General features: G+C 35.1%; 1 long non-coding RNA gene across 3 annotated transcripts in view; it reads left to right on the forward strand.

The window, feature by feature from the left end:
- Positions 1-20,166, forward strand: part of LOC134739689 (uncharacterized) — a 296,309-nt gene that overhangs the window by 227,985 nt on the left and 48,158 nt on the right. Inside the window, exon 5 of one of the 3 annotated variants that reach the window (XR_010126584.1) lies at positions 2,903-5,428. The exons of the other annotated variants lie outside the window; for them this stretch is intronic. This is a non-coding gene — a long non-coding RNA (uncharacterized LOC134739689). Of the gene's footprint in view, positions 1-2,902; positions 5,429-20,166 lie in introns of those variants that run through there. 3 annotated transcript variants of the gene reach the window in all.

The raw sequence follows: 20,166 nt of genomic DNA on the forward strand, positions 1-20,166 counted from the left end.
TCAAACCTGTACCTCCCTCAGCTTCCCCCATCTTAGTCATCGTTATCTCCACACACACAAGCACTCAAGCCAAGACCTGGAATTCATTCTTAGAATCCTGTGCTTCCATCTGCAGATACTGTTGATCTCATTTCAAAATTGCATCTTATCCATCTCCATGCCTCTATGAATGGCCCAGGTACAGACCATCATCATGTGTCATCTGCACTGCTAGAGTAGCTTCCTAACTGGCCTTCTTGCTTCTCCACAAAACAGCAGGAGTGATTTTTAAAAATATAAATCAGATTGTGTCAGTCCCTTCTTAAAATCCTCCAGAGTGAGCCTCCAAATTCTAACCATAGCTCGTCAGGCCTCAGGTCCTCCGGATCCAGCCCTCCCATCTCTACCTGCATCTCCTGCCATTCTCTCAGCTGCACACTGAGACACAGTCACGCTGGCCTTCTTTCTCTTCTCAGTGCCAAGCTCCTCAGGCCTCCACAAGCTGGCACTTTCTACCCCTATTCCCTTGAATGCTTTGTCATGGAACTTTGAGAGGCTGGATCTGACTTATAATTTCAAGTCTCTGTTGAAATGTCATTTCCTCAGAGAAACCTTTCAGGCTTCACAATCTCAAGTAAGTCCTCTGTCTCACAGCTCACTCACTTTCCATATCACCTCGTCTTATTGTCTTTAAAGTATTTATCACTATGTTAAAGCATCTTGTTTATGGATGTGTTTATCATTCGTCATTTTCCCCTGTAGTCTCGCCCCACAGCAAACTAGAAGTTAATTTGCATGAGAGCGAGGGCCTTTGCTGTCCTGTTTTACATCATTATCTCTTACCTGTTGATGCCTAAATGAAAAGAATGAAAGAAGATGGAGAGATCTGAGTAGAACCATCAAGTGAAGGCATAACCAAGGGAGGCTTGAGCATACATATAGACAGAGGGGAGGAATCTTGTGGAATAGAAGAGGACAGAGACACAGAAGAGAGGATTCATTGGTGAAATGAAGCCTCATGCATGTTAATAGGTAAAGAACTTGAGTAGAGATTTATCCCGGGAAGACAAAATCCAGTTCTTTCACTCAGCTAGGAAACACACCTGCATCCCCTTAGGAATCTGCTCTCCTTTAGAAGCAATTATCTGACTTCGCTGTGGTTGAAAAACAATACTTTGGCCAAAGGAAGTTTCTCATTGATCAACCCTATAGCTTTAGATGTCCCTGACACTGGCCCTCAAATTCTCAATGTCTGGTTCAGGACTAATCATAGCAAAGAAGATGATTTCATCTTAACATATGCACAGAGAACACCTGGGCAGGGCAGAGTTCCTTAGCTTAGTTGAGCTGTTAAATTTGGAGGTATGACTTTAATAAGGATTTTATAAGTAAACTTAAAAATTGTGTGGGCCAATCATCACCCTCTACCCAACCTATTTTACAAACGATGTGCAAAATTCAACAGGTTGACTGAAACTCTTCCTCCCAATTTATGATTGAAGACTGTTCCCATTCTTCATGCCATGCAGAAAAAGCCAAAAACTTTGCTTTTGTCTGTCCTTCTTCCTTCTCTGCCAAAGAAGGCATAAAAATGTGCTGTAAGCTCGTGTTTGGGATGGGGGAAATTACTCCTGTGGAGGTCTCTCGAATGACATGAATATTTCACTTCAAATTCAGCCAAACCTGAGGAAATGCTTTGCCAAGTTTCTCAGGTCTCAGTCCTTTTTCTTGGTGCACTGAGTCACATTCTCTTTCCAAGTTTACCAAGAATACGTCCCGTAGTAAAGGCAGAAAACAAAGGCAGGATGGTAAAGCCAATCTATCTGTATATGTAGTGCAGTAATAAAGCTCTCTGGTTCATTTTTCATGCTTAATCCCCCTTTTAGAGTTTTCAAATACAGTGATTTCTCTTTGTTCTTAGCAGTTGCAGTTCTGCATATGATACAGCATTAAAACAAATCTTTCATACATTTCCTTTGTCACCTGCTCGGAATCTTTGGGAGATCAAGGCTTCTTTCTGAGCCCTAGGAAGTGTCTCCTTTCTCTAAGGAAATACATCAAAGACAAAAGCCCCCTCCTCCACAAATAATGAAAGAAATCAGAATATAAGCCAAAAATGAAATGGGAACATGAGATGCTGCTAAATGCATTAGTCGCATGTTTGTTTTCAGAGCACCTCATTTCCTCATTTCCTCAGAGCACCTCTTCTCCCATGACTGGTTTCCACAAGGTTGACTAAGACCAAAGAGTGACACCATAGTGTGATGTACTGGGCTGTCCCGTTTGTCAACTTTCAATTGCTCATGAAAAAAGAGAGTTGTCTCCTTCACCACTGCCTCCTCTTTTCTCTCCCTACCCTTCTCAGAATACAAGAATTTCTTATTATCTTAGAGATCCTTGCTGCTGCTTTCTTGTGATGTTTTGTCTACTAGAATCTGATTGAAAAGTGCTACTGTTCCTCCTCCCATTTTATCCCCCAGAAAACTGGCAGTCTTGACACTTTTCTGACATTTCCAAATAGCTCAGGCTCTTCCTGCCAACTCCCAGTTGCTCTCTAAACCTTTTTAATCCCATAGAATGCAAACTAATCTACTGAGAGAAAGGCACCAGGCCTGGTCTGGCAGCTGAAGCCAGGAATGTCAGAGTGGGGAAAATGATAAATACACCTGCCACAGAGAAAGGGAGAGACACAGCCAGGCTCAGCAACACAATAAGGTTATTTAATGTACAGAGATAGGCAGGACACTCTCCAGTACCCTCAAGTGCAAATTGCATGGAGGTGATTTGTTCAGAAAGAGAAATAACAGCTATTAATAATGTGTACAGTCTCGAGGTGGCTGTGTTAGGGAAGACACAGAGATAAGGGGCAGAAATCCACCTGCATCCCCTCAGACCACTCTCAGTTTTCTTCTGTTTGTTCCAGGGTTACTGAAGTCAGTAGCACCTTGGGATCTACATCTCCATGCTGTGGAAGGAGGGGAATGGCTGCCTCCTAGATGGGAACCACTGGATTAAGTTACTATCAGGCTGCTCCGGAAGCAACAAAGTGACTTTGAGTAAAAGTATCTTTCTGTGCTCTCAACTCATCTCTGATCAGGAGTGGTGTGCTGGGCAAAGCATTGAGTTCAGAGTTAAATTTGAATTGGAATATTGTGAAAACGTTTCTACCACCTTGTTTTTTGAGACAAGGTCTCACTGTATCATTTAGGATGCAGTGCAGTAGAGGGATCTCGGCTCACTCCAACCTTGACCTCCCAGGTTTGAGCTATCCTCCTGCCTCAGCCCCCCAAGTGGCTGTGACTACAGGTGCACAACATCCCTCCCAGCTAATTTTTTGTATTTTTTGTAAAGACGGAGTTTCACCATGTTGCCCAGTCTGGTCTCAAACTTCTGAGCTCAAGCCATCCTCCCACCTCAGCCTCCCAAAGTGCTAGGATTAAAAGTGTAAGCCACTGCACCCAGCCATCTACCATCTTTCTTTTTCTTTGAGTCCATGACACCAGGTCTATGGCCTGATAAGATGTGTCCACCTAATTAAGATATGGACACATGCTTTTAAGTGCACCTGAAGAAGGGCAAGCAGGCACACACAGACAAAGAACTACAAGCCTCTGCTTTTGAATTAGAGACAATATATCTGCAGATAGGAACTTGGAAGAGAGCTAAGGAAAAAAAAAATCACAGGTTAAACCAAATAAATAGAGGTTTTCAGGGTTGCCGTAACCAAATTTTTCTAAGATTATAAACTCCTAGAGGGCAGAGACCATATCGCTTTACTTAGTTTTAAACCAGAAAGCATGAAACTATGTAGAGTTAGGTAGTTGAGAACTTATTTGGATGACAATGACAGTAATGACAAGATAGTTGAAACTGTTAAACCCAAATGAAATTATGGCTTAAGCAATTTAATCATTTTCTTGGAGCAAAATGAGATTGGTTGATACATAAATGGATAATGACAGACTGAATACTGGAAACTAGACTGTTAGGCACCGCAGGAATATTGAACTTAAGTAAAAAGCCAGTCTTTCCTCTCCCATCAACAGAGACAGATCAAATAGTGACTAGACCCTCAGATGAAATCAGAGATTCCATATCTTTCTCCTTCTTTTCTTGCAAAAGGAATATGACCAAAATTTTATCAATTTTACCTAGTTAAAAAATAATGTAGCCTAATATCAATTATTAAAAAATAATGTAGCCTAACGCATCAATTACCTTTCAAAATATTGGCCTTAAAGAACCTAGTTTTTTAAACTGAATTCCTATATTTTATATAGGAATGTTGTATATATTACAACTGAATTCCTATATTTTCTCATGAAAAAATTATATTGCTTCACGTGTAAACAGTGTAATTGCAAACTATTCTGAAGCTTACTCTATAACCTTAAAGAAATTGACTTTACAGAAAATTTTCTAATAATATAAATATTAGTCATAGATACATTTTTCACTTGATAATTATTTTTCTTTGACATAAAGGTCAATATTTTTCAATGTTGTAGTCATCAATTTCAAAGGAAATATTTGTGTGCTGCTTCCTGTTTCTGTTCTAAGCAGCCAATGGGCCAACACAGCAGCTGGCTATGAGGTGAACACAAACTAACATCTGATGCAGTATATTAGCAATTACTACAGATTCTAGAACCAGGCATTGGTGAGTTTTGGTCAATGCTCAGAAAACAGGCAATTGAGCTCTTTACAGAGCTTTCCATTTTTGAGTTCTTGCCAGAGATAGGTTTTGCTGGAAAAAAAACAAGTCATACTGACTTCATGAAAGAGGGAAAGAAAATCTTAAATATGTGAGTATTTATAGAATCTTTCATATGCGTCTCTACATACGGTCTATGTGTATATGCATGTGAGAAAAGATTCCTGGTGTTTCTCAAGTTAGTCTTGGTTTTGAGAGTTTCTAAAAACAAGAAGACCGATCTTGAGAATTAAACAAAAAGTATTATCTTATCATAAAATTCTATTCTCTATTATCCAGAAATCCATTACATAATACACAGAACTCTGCCTTCATCAAATCTGTGGAATAGTCTATGGAATTCTATCTCCAACGATGAATCTGTGAGGTTTCAAAGGCACTGTGTCAGAATTATATAAAACATTTGCTGAAAAAAATATCAGGGAGTTCATCAAACTTAACCAGTTATTCAGCACTTAAAAAGCACCCAGAATACCTAAACTAACCCTTAAAAATCAAATTATATCAAAAGGTTTTAGAAGTGTCATAACTTCAGGTACATGTCTAATGAGACAATATTTAAATATCCAAATAACACATACTAACCTTAAATAAATCCATCTCAGTAATATTATTTAAAAATTAACCAGAAAAACATACCCTTCACTCTAGGTCATCTGGAGAGCTCAGTAGCCTTCTTACTGAGATAAATTTTCAGAAGTCATTAATAACAATCTCTTATCTAACTGAGAAGGACGCGACTTTTACTGCAAGGAATGATACGTGCTCCAGAAACGCAAAACAGACATTAGGAGTATCAGACACTTACTTTTGAGTTATGAATAAATAACATATTTTTGAAAAGAATGCATTATGATTCACTTACCTGTTACTTTAGCTTCATATTTACTGCAGACTCCATAAATTTTGACTGCACTGTCACTGGAGTGTTGCTGGTCAGTGAAATCTGTGAAAAAGCACAGAGCAAACAATCATGAGACAAAGTAATATTTGAATACAGTAATGCTTTATTTTAACAACAAAAATTTAAGTATAAACTTATTTATTTCTATGAACAATCAAATCACTCCTCATGTACAATATAAAAGTCTGTTAAGTAAAAGCAACAATTCATATAAACTGATGAGAATTGACAAAAATTTGGTCTCACAATGTCCACTGCAATAAGCAAGGATTATATGGTTTGGGTTGAAGTTCACATACTTAAACAGAAGCATATGAAACTTGAGATGATGCTGATGTAGTCAATTAAGTTTAGTCTGGTATCAGTCATTAAGAAAACATATTATCCTTACTAACATATTGTAGAAAGCAACAATAACCATCTGTATAAAATTCATAATTTTACAAGATCCAGAACATAATGATAATCACTTTCTGTTTAAGACACAGGTCAGTAATTCAAAGACTATTTCCATATCCAGATAATGTCACTGTAGCAGCAATTATTTGCCTTGGCCATTACCTGAGTTCTGACCTAGGATTATTAATCCTTTATTTACTCTCCATAAATAAATGTTACTTTAAATGTACAAGAGACCATTTTCAAGCTTTTAATTAGAACACGTCCCATTGTTACTTCTCAAGTGTTGCTCCTCATTTTTAAGTATGAAACCATTTCTCTAGTTACCTTGTTAGTAAACTGGAGTGATCTTTGAATGGGTTTTTAGGCATCTAAGGCAAATTAAGAAAAAGCAGTAACATGAAAAGATGCCTTTAATTTACCACTAAGTGAAAGAGGGGAATATGATTTGTATAAATTATGATTATAACAATATTAAGATCCTAGGCGTGAAAAAATACCTGAAAATGCAATAGAATTACCTCAGTTGTGCTAGATTTGTAAAACTGTATTTCCTTTTTCTAGATCCATTTTAACAATATAATTCTTCCAATCCACAAACATGTTTTCCCATTTACATATGAGAATTTCATACATAAATTTCTTTCATCAATGCTTCACAGTTTTCTGTGTATAGATCTTTCATTTCCTTGGTTAAATTGATTTCTAAACATTTTTTCTATGCTACTGCAATTGAGATTGTTTTCCTGGTGTTTTTTGCAGATAGATCACTGTTGGTATGAAGATATGCAACTGATTTTTACATGTTGATTTTGTATCCTGCTGCTTTACTGAATTCATTTATTAGTTCTAATTGTTGAGTCTTTAGAGTTTTTGACATATAGGATCAGGTAATCTGAAGACAGGAATAATTTTACTTCTTCCTCTCCAATTAGAATGCATTTTATTTCTTTTTCTTGCCTGACCGAGCTTGCTGGTACTTTTAGTACTATGTTGAACAGAAGTGGCCTGTTCATAAATGGACTTTATTATGTTGAAGAAATCATCTTCTATATCTATTTTGTTGAGTTTTTTTTATAATGAAAGAAGACTGAACTTTGTTGAATGCTTTTTCTGTATCTATGGAGATGATCAAGTCATTTTTATCTTTCATTTTCTTAGTAGGTTACTAACACTGACTCTAATGGTCACTTTTGCTAGAGTCTTATTTGGTTTTAAGAGACCACTAAGCAGCCCTAAATGATTTGGTCCCAAAGACTTAACATAGGTTACTCCAAATTCTATTTGAGTTTGAGGATGAGGTAGAGAAGGTCATTATTTGATGGATATAGCCAACTTAAAAATGTAATTATACCTTGCCATAACTTACTCCGACCTTTCTAAATACTTGTGCTTAAAATTTTGATGAAATAATATTAAATGAATCATTTAAAAGGCCTTGCAGTCATGTAGACCAACATATTTTGTTTATGAGTCTTGTTTTTTGATATAGTTTCTTTTTCACTGTTCTAATATGTTAATCCATAATTTGAGGCATCTGTGAAAATGAGTGATTATCGGAATAATCATGTCAAGTCACTGAACCCTTCTGTCATATAAATAATCAAGGAAAAACTCATTTGGCTTTTTTGTTTGTTCATTTTTTTTCTTCAGTAACCTTATTCATTTTATCATGAGGGTAGCATAATCTTCTGAATGTACCACACTGGTTGGGAGTGAAAATGTAAGGTTGAAAGAGTGAAATCATGGCTGATTGGTAAATTTTGATTATTAGAGCAAGCTGTTAAACTCCACTTTAGATTCTAAATTTGATAACAGATTAATTAGCACAAACAATGCTAAAGAGCTAGTGATGTTTTAATACAGTAGCTTACTCATGTTAAGATAAATCTCTATACACTATCGGGGATTGTAAACTACCTATGTTGCTGACAGGCTTCAAAGGCCCATCTTTAGGTCTCCATGTTCATTAACAGTTTGACATCCAATTATGTTTGCTTGTAGGAATTTAGAGTCCATAATTCATCATTATTTTTCACGAGAAAGGGTGAAACTGATGCTCAGAGGTTAAATGATAAGTCCTGGGCTACGTAGCTATTTAAAAGCATGGATCAGAGCTTTTAGTTTGAGTTCAACACATAAACAGCTTGGAAGTTGTCACCCTCACCTTTGCAACAAGAAAAAAAAGCTAACCTAACTAAAAACCAATAATGTTTCTTCAATAAATCCGAGGACTGTAGTCACAGAACACACTACCACCCTGAAATCTAAAGAGGCAGATGCATCCAGAGAGATACGTCTCCTAAAGCTTGCCTGTCTGGAGCAGAAGTCACTGCAATCCCTAGCTGATAGGAATGCTTAAATTGCTATTTTGATGAATTGAGAGAGGTCAAGTTCAGACTAGTGTGAGAGTGAGAAATTCTTGGGAATAGCAGTCTTAGGGAGGTCCCACACTTATGTGAGCTTTTGTTACAGAAATCCCTCAAGACCTTATGGTGGGGATCTGAGAAAGAATTCCTCCTAGTGTGGGTTGGGGAAGGGATGAGTAGTAATCCTAAAACCCACACAGATTCTACCCCCTAATAAGAGCCTAGTTTATAGAGGTAAGGAATTCATCAGAGGGCAAATGTAAAACCTTATCTTAGTTCAGGGAAGGACATTCCAGTTTGGAACAGGACTTCAAGTGAATAGATTGGGAATGCCACAGCCAGGGAAGCGAGTGAGAGAATGGGGGATAAAAGCTATGCTCTTGGAAGAGGAACAGAAACACTTTTGAAGGCTTTACTTCTGAGACACAGGTCCATTAAAAGATTGAGTCCTAATAAGAAGATTATAAAGTCCTCCTTCCCCATTCCACACCCCACCTCAACACCAACAGGCCTCTTAAATAATAAGAATGAATTGTAGCTGAATGGCACAGATTTATATTTGGAGGCTTCAACACTGTTTTGTCAGTTACTGAAAGATCAAGTAGGCAGAAAATCAGTAAGATTATAGATGACCTGAACAGCACATAAATCAACTTGATCTAATTGACAATTATGGAATACGCCACTCAACAGTGGCAGATTATCCATTCTCCTTAAGCTCACATGGAGCATTCATCAAGATAGACAACATGCTGGTCCACAAAATGCATATTTATACTTTTTAGAAAATAGAAATCATACAGAGTATGTTCTCAAGCCACAACAGAATTAAACTAAAAATCAAGAAGTAAAGGACAGCTGGAATATTCCCATATATTTGGCAATTACGTAGCACACTTCTAAATAACCCATGGAATAAAGAAAAAGTCTCAGGAGAGCATAAAAAATATTTTTATTTTAATGGAAATGAAAATATAGCCTCAAAACTTGTGGAATGCAGCTAATAATATATTTATAATAATTATATATTATATTAGAAAAGAAGAAATATTAAAAATAATAATCTCAGCTTCCATTTTAGGAGACTAGATAAGAAAGAGCAGGTCAAACCTAAAGAGAGCTGAAGAAAAAAATAATAAAATTTAAAGCAGAAGTCAATAAAATTGAAAACAGAAAGTGAGGGGACATCAATGAACTCAAATTCTGTTTCTTCAAAAAGATGAATAAAAATGATAAATCTCTAGCCAGGCTAGCCAAGGATAAGAGAAAAAGGAATACTCTACCATATTAGGAATGAATGAGAGGGATAATTACTACTGATTCCCTGCACATTTAAAAGGTAAGAGAACACTATAAAAATTTTACACCCACAAATTTGATAACTTAGATGAAATAAATTGATTACCTGATGGCACAAACTACAAAATTCTACTCAGAAAGAAATAGATAACCTGAATAGCTTTATGTCTATTAAAGAAGGTGACATAGTAGTTAAAAATCTTCCAAAAACAAAAAAGGAAACAGTTGGTCCAGCTGAATGGTAAATTTTACCAAACTTTTACATAAGAAATAAACTAATTTTACACAATTTTTGTCAAAAAATAGAGGCAAAAAAACCTTTAAACTCATTTTATGAGGATAGTGTTATCCTAATACCAAAACCCAATAAAGACACTATAAGAAAATAAAACCACAGACTAATTTTTAATGACTATAGAGATAAAAATCCTCAAGAAATATGAGCTAGGCAAATCCAATATATAAACAGGACAGTGCCTCATAACCAAGTGGAATTTACAACAGGAATGCAAGGCTGGTTTAGCATTCAAAAATTAATCAATGTAATTGATTAGATGACACACTAAATGAGAAAAACAGTATGATTGTATCAATAGATTTTTATAAAGAGCATTCAACAAAATGAAACACCAACTCATAATAAAATGCATGAAAAACTAGAAGTAAAAGGGAATGTCCTTAACTTAATAAAGAGGATATACTAAAAATCTACAGCTAACAGCATATTTATGAGAGGTTGGACACTTTCCCATTAACATCAAGAACAAGGAAAAGCTGTTCTCTCTTATTATTCCTATTCGAATTCAAAATAAAATCCGTAGGTAGTGCCAGTAAGGCAAAAAGAAGAAATACAACCATCTTCTCCCGCTGATGAGATGATGGTCTTTGTAATAACCCTACAGAATCTATTGAAAAAGCCATTTCTGACACTAAAAAGCAAGTATATAGCAAGGTTGTAGGATGAAAGGTAAATCTTCAGATCTAATTGCTTTCTTTCTTATATACCAATAATGAACCATTGGAATGTAATACTTAAAAAACTATTTGAAATAGCACTGAAAATGAGAGTTATATAAATCTAAAATATATATATATGTATAGAATCTATATGCAGAAAACACTTCTAAAAGAAATCAAATATCTAAATAAATGAAAAGATATTCCACATTCATGGATTAGAAGATGCAATATTTTTAAGATGTTAACTTTCCCTAATTTGGTCTATAGACTCAACAGTCTCAAACAAAGTCCTAAGAATTTTTTATAGATGTCAACTAACTGATTGTAAAATGTATATGGAAAAGCAAAAGTTCTCTAATAGTTTCTCCTAGGTCCATTGTTCTTCTAAAAAAGAACAAAGTTTACATTACTGAATTTCATGACTTACTATAAAGTTATCAGAATCAAGATAGTGTGGTATTGGCAAAAAAAAAAAAAGATATGTAGATGAGTAGGGTATAGAGCTCAGAAATAGACTCACACAAATATAGCCAACTGATTTTGACAAAGGTTCAAAGGCAATACAATAAAATAATGATAATCTGTTCATCATGTGATACTGCAACACTTGGATGTCCATACACACACAAAGAACTCAAAGACCTCAAAATTACCCAAAAATTAAATAAAAGTGGATCAAAGACACAACTATATAATGCAAAATATAAAAATTCTAGGAAAAAAGCTGCATGATCTTAGGCTTGGTGATGAATTTTTAAATACACCACCAAAAACATGATCTATGAAATAAAAATGATTCAATGGACTTCATTAAAATTTAAAAACATTTGCTCTGTGAAACTCAGTTCCAAAAGAATGAAAAGACAGACCACAGGCAGAGACAATGTATTTGCAAATCACAAAGTGAATAAAGGATTTATGTCTAGCATATACACAGAATTTTAAAACTCAATAATATGGAAACAAAGACAAAATTGAAAAAGTAAGTAGATGATTGGAACAGATACTTCACAACAGAAGGTATACAGATAGCAAATAACATATGAAAAGATGCTCAATACCATTTGTCATTAGGGAAATACAGATTAAAACAACAATGAGATGCCACTACACACCTAGTGGAATGGGTAAAAGGGGTTGGGGTATGGGAATGTGAAAATACTAATTGCTGGCACAAATGAGGAACAATAGGAACTCTCATGCTGCAATTTTGGAAAATACTTTCAATTTCTTACACAGCTAAACACAGTCTTAATATTTAATCTAGCAATAATTCTTCTAGATAGTTCAAAACGATTTGAGAACTTATATCCACAAAAACAAAAACCCTGCATGTGAATATTTTTTCAACTTTATTTATAATTGTCAAAGACTAGAAGCAACCAAGATGTTCTTCAATAGGTGAGTGGATAAACAAACTGTGGTATATCCATACAATGGAATACTGCATAATAATTAAAAAAATGAGCTATCAAGCCATATAAAGTCATGGATGACTCTTAAATGAGTATTGCTAAGTGAATAAAGCCAGAAGGCTATATACTGCAGGGTTCCAAGGCAAAAACTATAAAAATGTAAAACAGGTCAGAGGTTACCAAGGTTTGGGGAAGGGTTTGGATAAACATGCAAAACATGAAGGATTTTTAGGGCAGTGAAACTATTTTATATATTACTACCGTGGTGGACACTGCAATAACCCTGTGTAATAACCCAGTAACAATAGTACAAAGAATGAATCAATAAAAGGAACAAGGCCTCCTTGAAGAAATAGATAATGCAAGGGCTGGGAGAGAGAATAAACAAGATGATCCTGAAGTTTTATGTAGTGCCAGAAATTATGGAAGTGCTCAGAAAATGCAATGATGGGTGCATGTCAAAGCAACACCGGAAATATCTCTCAATGGTCAAAGCTAGAACAATCTGATCAATAAAATAAATGATATGGTATTGGATTATAACCCACAGTATACAGTAAATATCCATGAGTCAATACTGATATAAGTCAGTGACAGAAATTTATTCTGTCAGTGGAGATGTACACAAAACCTCCCATACAGAGAAATGCCAAATAATTTTTGTAAACGTTCATCCCTCAAAGTGTTTACACAAAACTCTCTACTTAGTGCACTGCACACTAAGTACAGTATGGAGGAAGGGGAAAAAGAAACTTTACAGTGCAGAAACATGACAGATGCTACTTCACCCAACTGGTCAATATTAACATGTACCATTGATGATATGATAGAACAGTAGTTTTCCCCTGTGAACTTCCTGCCTCAAACCCATAACCCCAACCCATTAACCATGACAAAAAACATCAGAAAAAAACATGAGGGACATTCTACCTGACATTGGAGGTTGAATTTTTCAAATCAAGAGGGCATTAAAGGGGGCTTCTAAATAAATGCAATGGTGAAGAGGTTCCATTTTGTGGGTGCCTGTAGCTTTTCTCCGTTAATTCACAAAACTGTCAGATCTTCAAAAACAAAGTAAGTGTGAACAATCCTTACTTTAAAAGAGGAACCAAAGGGAACACGATGACTAAATGCAATGTGGTACCTTGGATAGGATCCTGGAATGGAAAAAGAAACTAAAGAAAAAATGGTGACATCTGAATAAAGCATGGACTTTGGTTATAATAATATATCAACATTAATTCATTAACTGGGACAAATGTACCATAGTAATTTTAACAACAGTGAAAACTGGCAACTGAACATACAGGAACTCCGCAATATACTTGTAACTTCACTTAAAAAAAAAAAAAATGTGGGGCCCAGTGCCCTAATTCAGTTCATTTGCTTTTTAGAAAATACCACGCTAGCCTGTCTCAACTCATCCAGCCATTTTTAAGTGCATCAATGTATCAATTTATCTCTGTTTGGTATTAAATTTTATTGTTTCTGGAGTATTGGGCACATAGCAGTCACTTGGTTTCCTGAATGCTAGAAAAGCATCTTTAAGTTCCTGAACAAATATATTAAGGGAAAAAAGTTACAGGCATAAACAAATGGAACCTCTTCATCATTGCATTTATTTAAAAGCATCCTTTAAGACTCTACTTGTTTGAAAAAATTAACTCTCATTAATTTTGCATAACACAGCACAGAGGCCAGAAACTATGTTTTCTCAGAAAAAAACTTGTGCCTATTAAAATCACAGTAAAAATCACTAGGCGTTTTTAAATGGGAGAAAGCAAAAGAATAGTACAGGCAAGTTTATAAAATTGCTGAGTTGAAGGGCTCATAAAGGTTTTTCAATTACAAAAGTAATCCTCGGATAGAAGAGAATTCCAGATTCTGGAGCTCATGTCTAAGAAATTTCTTTTTCCCTTGAGCTTAACCTGTCATTGACAGGCAGCTGTTTTAACGAAATGGCTGAGATAAATGGAGGAGTTACAGGTTTCACCCGCCTCTGCAAAGTCCCAATTCACAAAAGGTCTTAAAGAATTAGGATTTCAGGGCATATAATCACAGAATCATTGAATAATTCAAGTTGTGAAGCTCAATATGCAGATAACACTTCAGAAACATTCATCTCAGTATTCCATATGGATAACTGAATAATAATAATACACTGCTTACTATTACTTAATTCTGGTAAATTCATTAAGAATTTCTATTTTGCCAGTCTGGAAAAATTAGAAAATAAAAATAAAAATGACCTTCCGTATCTTTCATCTATAATAAAATGTGGGAATATTACCCTTCAGAAGAAGCAGAAGAAGCCATGATCTCTTTGCATAAGTAATGGTATTAGAACATCTTCCTTGTATTTTAAATACGGAGATCTATCTGGGATCTTTTCTCTCAGAGTTCACCTTCCTTTTATTCACCACTTCCTTTATGAGAATAGGAAATACATTGAATGGAAGCTGGCACAAAATATAGTTTTGGGAATGGATTAGAAAATCCCCAGTTTATATGGTGCATTGTATTTCATTTCTTAGTTATATGCTTAAGATGCTTATGTTTAAACATTTTATAGCTTCCTCTTGTAAAGCCCTCTCTCTTTTAGTTAAGTACCTTGAAGCCAAGATCTTACATTAAAGTAGAATCTAATTAGACCTTTCAATTCAGAGAGGCTGCTGAACTCTTTTAGCTCCATTATAGAAATGTACAGTAAAACCCCTTTTTTTCCTCTCCGTGGTGAAAATAGCAGTTATCTTCAAGAAGAAAAAGAAGAAAAAAAAAAGACACGAATTGTCACACTTCAATTTAAGCACAAGGCTCAGGTAGCTGACCCAGCCTCTTTGTCCTTTTACATAAGAAGGAAGGTGGTTTTCAAATTTTGAGGCAGCAACTGGGAGTAGGGATGTAGAGAGAGAGCATTCTTATCGCTTTTACACCCTTAAATACACCAAATCTAAAATGTCTTCACATTGAAAGCATGAAAATTGCAGTAACTACTTCAATAAGCAAGTCGTTTAAATATAATTTCTGGCAGCATGTATATATTCACAGGGAAAATGAGTTTAGAAAGACAGTATGTAGTTTTATAAAAAGGAAAGCATAAAATTCTAAATATCCTTGTCAGTGTGTATCCATGAAAGTAATGTCATTAGAAAGAAAAAAGAAGAATTAACTATTGACTAGGATTTGTATTGCTTCCTAACATACATTTGGCATCAAAGAAGCTTTGGGAAAGGGGTAGAAAACATTATAGCAGAAATAGCTCTCATCAATACCAAATGAAGCATGTCAAGTTTACAAGGAGGAACCAGAAAGAACTGAGGATGTAAAGGGAGGATGGGCAATTCTAATATGGTCAAATCAGAATGTCCTGCAACACTTCTGAATGAAATAAACTTTCAGATGATGCCCACAAAGATGACGTACTGGATAATGAAGAGTAAAAAGAACAGCCTGCAACCCTCACAAAGCACCAGAGCTACCATAACGATTTTGCACCTTACTCTGTGATCCTTGCCATTATTTAAAAAAAAAAAAAATGCAAAAGACCAGATACTGTCTTTACTCAGGGTGACTAATGTAGGATGTTAATAGACTAGAGGTCTCATACAACAACTGTGTGGTAATTAGCTCCATTAGTATATCGAGCAGTGATATCATTGCGAAGCATTGACAGGTTATGGGTTTTTTTTCCATCACATACGTGGATGCTTGAAAATTATGCTTTTAGAAGTTATTCATAATGGTTTCAAAGCAATGGTGTACTTTAAAAGGGCAGAACCACCACTCTCATGATCTAACCTAGATACTTACGAAGTTCTCAGAATCAAAATGAGTTTAGTACCTGATGACTATTAAAACTAGTTATATGCCTTTGGATTAAAAGCCCTCATCTCAGGTAAAGCCTTTTCATATTTTCTCACCTCCCTATGAAATTAAGGGTAGAAGTGAAGAGACAGAAAGGGATCTAATACTAGAGCATGAGTTGGTCAAGTGGAAAGTACAAGCCCAGCCCAGAAGACGCCAGGAATTCTTTAATGACCACTTGCCCCACTCCTCAACTCTCCTCTCGTGGCTTATAAAATTTTCTTCAGCCTGAAACCTTTCTATTAAAAATAAATCTCACTGGAAGCTTGCTATATGAAACAATGAATAAGAAACTTCCTTGGTTAAGGGAGAATGCAGAGTTTTGAGGGTGAATGGAATGCTGAGGTGAGGGGACTCTTCTGAAGATCTGGAGACTCAGAGGAGTATATTTGAGAACTACTTTCTAGATCCACTCTAGCTGTTTGCCTTCATCTTTACATTCCCTGCTGGAAATTGCTACCAAACACTGGTCCCATACATTTCTTGTTATAGCATAGCCTATGGAACAAGGTATGGTGACAAGAAGATACCAAATATATCTCAGGCTATCCTGTTTTGATGTTGAAAGACACTGAATCCTAAAACAAGATTCTTCAGACAGCGGCATAATGATGTATATAATCAGACGTGGCCACCTTCTTTACTCGAGTTCTGAAATCTATCATTAACATGTGACTTGAACTCAGGTGTGAATATTTGGGATGGGAAAGTCAGACAAAAAAACAAGAGGAGGAGACAATGGTCATTTTCAGTATTTGAGGGAGACTAAAAGGGTGCCCAATTTTAAAAATTGTCAGGATACAATACAAAGAGCAGGGGTTTAATCAGAACACCTAGGTTCAAGTCCTGATATCAATACCTGATGGCTGAATGATTTTATATTAATACAAGTTATTCATTCACTGTGAATTTCAGAGTTGTTTTCCACAAGATGGACATAGTATTCACAAGATGAATCTATCTTATCTACAAGAAGATAACCATATTCACAAAGTGAACCTATCCATAATAAGATAACCTTATCTGCAAGATGAACCCATCTTAGCATTCAAAGATAGTTGAGACAGTATAACAGGGTGATAGCATTCTATGCAAGATACTCATTACTGAGGACCTTGCCTCCTTCACATCTCAGGTAATGTAAGACTAATACTGACAAATGTGTTCTCTATTTCTGTTGCTCTACTGATTTGCTAACATGTTGTGATTGCATAAAACATAGTTTAAAATTCACTTGGTCCAAATCTTTGAGATTTCCTGATGCTTATGGAATTTTTAATCTGGAGAGATTTGCGCAATTTCAAAATTTGTATGTAAGGCTTAATTAATATTAATTAACTACTGATGTTATTATGACAATATGCCAATCTCTCACAAAATTCAACCATATTAAATGTAAAATTGCTTTTTAAATTGTGGTTATCACCATCACTGTCATTGTTGTTATGAACTCAGATGAATGATTGCTAATTTTGCCTGTCCAGTTTCCTCTACAACTCCACGTGTCACAGTTTCTAGTGTTGTGGGGAAAGAGGATTGGGCTATATGAGAGTGGCCTAGTGACAAACTCTAGGATTGTAGCTACAGATTTTCTTTCATTAATCAAATCAGTTTTTTTAACTTACTCCAAGAGCAGTATTTTCCTGTACATAGTCAGTATTTACCGTACATTAGTACAAAGTGGGCAAACTAGTGCTACTCGACATGAAAGTAGGAAAAGACAAAGAGCCTCAGTGGACCACAGAAAGAGTCTTGTTGCAAATGTGAACATTTTATGTGTCTGTTTAAGCTATTGGTTTGGAAAACCACCTGAAGAAGACTTTGCCTTAAACATGCAATCTTTGTAAAAATCAGAGAACATTTGCTTGCTTTTTCGATCATTTTTTTTATTTTTTTTGTCACGATTGCTTCCTGAGCAGAGTTATAAATGACATCATAAGACACTTCAAGAATGGAAGGGGTATATAGATGAATATAAATCTAAAAAGGCATGCAGTTTCTCAGAAGCAAAAGTTAAAAATAATTCTTTGTAATCTGGCCATAATTAAAGTGCCACAATGCCTATTCCATATACCAGCTTATCTGGCAATGATAAAACCTTGAAAACTTGAAAAGGTCTACATCCAAGGAGAAAATACGAGAAAAACAACACTTAGGTGTACCATGATAATATTTTAAAATGTGTCATCCATTTTTATTAAGTCAGTGAGAAAAATCTTTGCATTCTTTCTGACAACACAATTTATTTCTTTGAAAATGTTCATGGGATCCTTGAAAAGAAATTATTAAGGCATTTTTTCCAAGAACATCTTTGCCATTTTATTCATGAAAAAACTCATATACATGTCAGTGGAATCTGGCCAAATCCAATTTCTTTTTTCTTTTAAACGAGGAAGTCAATGTTTTACCCTTGAAAGCTGAGCCTTTAAAATACCACATGAAGGTTATGGTTCAGTCTGAAGGGATGGTAAAAATGAGAGGAGATAAAGTGAGTGGTAAAACTATAAATAGTTTGTGGTTAATGTCAATAAAGATATTTGGCATTTTTCTTTTAATTTTCCAATTTTGAGCAATGTGTATTCTTTTTTTTTCCTTTTTTGGGGTTAAGTTTTTTTTTCCTTTTGGGGTTAAGATTTGGGGTTAAGATTTTTTCCTTTTTGGACAATAAGACAGCTAGAATATTATCAAGGAGAAAACACATATTCCATACTGTAAGACGGCCCTCCCTTGGAACACTGTAAGCTCTTTTCCAACTACTCTAGTTCATTCCTTACTCACTGACAATATTGGTCTCCTTGCTTTTGCTCCAACACTTCAGTCATTTTAGAGCCTTTGCAGTGATTCTTTCCTTTTACTGGAAAGTTATTCCTACAGAAATGTGCAAGGCTAATTCTCTAACTCAGCTCCAAGTCTCTTCCTGAATGCCACCTTTCAATGAGGCTTACACTGAGCACTCTATTCAAAATTGCAACCATCCAACTAACATCTACACTTTCAGTCAATCCTAACCATCTTCTATGTCATTTTCTTTTTTCTCACAGCATGTCTAACCTTCTGACATGCTATTTAACTCATGCTTTGTGGTTATTTTTAATTGTCTTATTCCCTCACCCAGAGTATAAGGTTTATGAAGAAATCAGAAGTCTCAAATGAATGATTCTTAGTTTCCATCTTAAGAAACTAGAAAAGTAGAATAAATGAAACCCAAAATAAAAGGGAAAACTGAAGTAATACACATCAGAGTAGGAATCACTGTAACAGATAATAGAAAAACAATAAAGAAAATAGATGAAAGCTAAAAAGTTGGTTGAGAACATTAATAAACCTCTAACAAAACAGATGAGGAGAAAAAAATAGACAAATTACCAATATCAGAACTGAGAGAGGTGTCATCTCTACAGTCTATGGATTTAAAAGAATAAAAAAATGAACAAATTTATACTTACGAATTTGACATCTTAGATGAAATGCACAAATTCCTTGAAAGAAAGAAACTACTAAAGCTTACTCAAGAAGAAACAGGTAACCTGAATAGCCCTATCTATATATTCTAAAGAATTTTAATTTGTATTTAAAATTCTTTCCACAGAGAAGCTGCAGGTCCAGATGGCTTTCCAGGTAAAGAAACATTAAAGGAAGAAATGCTACCAATTGCATACAAACTCTGAGAAAATCTGAAATTTATATTTCCCACCTCATTCTATGATGCTTACATTACCCTGAGACATAAACCAAATGAAGACATTATTTAAAAAGTAAGCCACAGAATAATATCCCTCATAAACATGGATGTAAAAATTCTAAACAAACTTTAGAAAGTCTAATCCAAAAACCTATACAAGTAGAATATGTCTTGATTAAGTGGAGTCTATATTAGAAAGCCAAGGATCATCTAACATTAGGAAATCAATCACTGCAATTCACCATATTAACAAACTAAACAAGAAAAGTCATATAATCACTTACACAGATGCACAAAATAGTTTACAAAATCCAATGTCAGTTTTGGAATGTCTAAAACTTAATTGAATTAATGTCTAAAACTTAATTGAATTAATTTGAATTGACCTGAGTCAATGAAATGTCTAAAACTTAGTTGAATTAATTTGAATTGACCTGAGTTGCACTGAGTAGAGTTGACTGAATGGAACAAAATTTAAAGAAAAACTAAAAATAAAACTAAATGACTTGCTTAACAATGGGATTAAACTCAGGTGAAGTAGAAGGAGTATGGAATTTCAGTGAGTTAAGTTTCTGAATTTA

This window comes from Pongo pygmaeus, chromosome 5 (assembly GCF_028885625.2).
Source record: "Pongo pygmaeus isolate AG05252 chromosome 5, NHGRI_mPonPyg2-v2.0_pri, whole genome shotgun sequence".
Lineage (NCBI taxonomy): Eukaryota > Metazoa > Chordata > Mammalia > Primates > Hominidae > Pongo > Pongo pygmaeus.